Below are 1852 nucleotides of genomic sequence, written 5' to 3'. Positions count from 1 at the left end.
CTCCTTCGCTTTCATTGTTTCCCAATAAAAAGGAGAAATAATGTGACATTTCTCTATCCCCTATCCTGTCCACTCCACGATTGAAGAATGCAGAGACATGGCTGAGAGTTTTGAGAGTGAGCAGCAAGGAGGGGTCAAGGATTTGATCATCTGGGGAGTTAGTCTCCAGCAGGGGGCAGGAGACACTTAGCCCTCACCCCTCACCCCTATCTGTCCTGGTCACCCCTAACTGACTGATTTCATCTTGATGATAGAGTCACGTGATTCACAAGGTTCTCTAGTGACAAGTGTTCAATGTGTTAGATCTGAGAGTGTCCGAAGGACCAACCCATCACAAACACCCCCTCCCTGCTGTAACCAGTCCATCACTGCATTGCACCCCCCTCCCCAGGCTGACAGCTAACCTGTACGGCACACACTCCCACTGGGAAGCTGCTCAACAGACCTGCAAAATGACAATACCTGGACCACAAGAACAGGCCGATAGCACAATTTTGTGAATCTCTAAGCTTTTATTTCTAATTTCTCCATCAACAAAGCCAATCTGAGCTGAGGTTGTCGCCTCGATCCACACACAGTTATTACATTGATATAGCACCTGAATCTGTCTTCATTAACAGGTGAGCTCCTCAGGCCTTTCCGCTTATGCTGCCTTTGCTCCATAGCCCTCGAAACCTGACCCAACAAAATCATATCTGAGTTTTAAAAATTCCAATGGAAACCCCAGCATTCACAGCTTTTCCCCGGGAGGTCTATGTACAGGAAGGAGTGATATCAGGGATTCCTGATATCACTCCTTTGCTCTCATTTTAATCCTGGACTCCTCATCCGAGGAAATAGGCTCCCAATCTTGAGTTTACTTGTTTCAAAACAGAAATTAGTTCATGGAGGTTACACTAACTCGGTGTCAGGTGCCCAAACATAGCATGAAATATTGACTACAATGTGTGATCTATCACCTGGAAACCTGGGCCACGTATTCACCTGGAGTCAAGGCACTGCAACTTGTGCACGTCAGCAGAAAAGACGGCAAGCTTTCAAAATCCTTGGCCATCAGTTTCTGCTGTTGACAACCTTTGACACAACAAACTCCCTAACTATTAGTCAACAGAAATTGATTATCTTAACCTGAATGGTCTTATCAGGTACTATATAAGATCAATTCACTTCACAACACATCAGAGACATTCACACATTTCCAGGTAAGAGCTCAGTGTTACAACAACCATTGTGCTTGAAGAGCTAATGGAGAATGAGTCTGTTTATTCTCGAGAGGAAGGAGGTGAGGCTGTGCCTGTGCAATTCCTCAAAGATTTTATAACAACAAAGTATAGAAGCACCAAGATTGTTCAGGATGGTCTTAACAAACTGGGGATTCAAATAAACTTGGAAATTCGGAAGAAAGAATGGTGTAAGAGAGGAGAGAAAACAGAAAAAAATCCAAGTGATTTACTGATTCTGGTTCAGGAGCAGCTTTTAAAACAAATGACAAAGCGACAGGATCAAGGCAGATACACAACTGAAGCTTAGAAACTGTGTTCTGGGTTGGGTTTTGGAGTCCAACTCCAGAGACTAATCACAGTAATTATACAGGAAGGGTGTGTAGGAGGGAGTGAGGGGGACATGGGGCAGTAATTATAAAGGAAGGGTGTGTAGGAGGGAGTGAGGGGGACATGGGGCAGTAATTATACAGGAAGGGTGTGTAGGAGGGAGTGAGGGGGACATGGGGCAGTAATTGTAAAGGAACGGTGTTTAGGAGGGAGTGAGGGGGACGGGGGCAGTAATTATAAAGGAAGAGTGCGTAGAAGGGAGTGAGGGGGACATGGGTCAGTAATTAAAAAGGAAGGGTGAA

At 45.0% G+C, this 1852-nt stretch overlaps 1 long non-coding RNA gene across 2 annotated transcripts in view; it reads left to right on the top strand.

The window, feature by feature from the left end:
• The first annotated feature begins 1178 nt into the window (after window positions 1–1178).
• LOC122541128 overlaps window positions 1179–1852 on the top strand; it is a 7987-nt gene continuing 7313 nt past the window's right edge. Inside the window, exon 1 of one of the 2 annotated variants that reach the window (XR_006309523.1) lies at window positions 1179–1202. This is a non-coding gene — a long non-coding RNA (uncharacterized LOC122541128). Of the gene's footprint in view, window positions 1203–1263; window positions 1283–1852 lie in introns of those variants that run through there. The other variant, XR_006309524.1, reaches the window with a different exon arrangement.

The sequence above is a fragment of the Chiloscyllium plagiosum genome, chromosome 36 (assembly GCF_004010195.1).
Source record: "Chiloscyllium plagiosum isolate BGI_BamShark_2017 chromosome 36, ASM401019v2, whole genome shotgun sequence".
Lineage (NCBI taxonomy): Eukaryota > Metazoa > Chordata > Chondrichthyes > Orectolobiformes > Hemiscylliidae > Chiloscyllium > Chiloscyllium plagiosum.
This window is presented reverse-complemented; position numbering and strand designations above follow the sequence as displayed.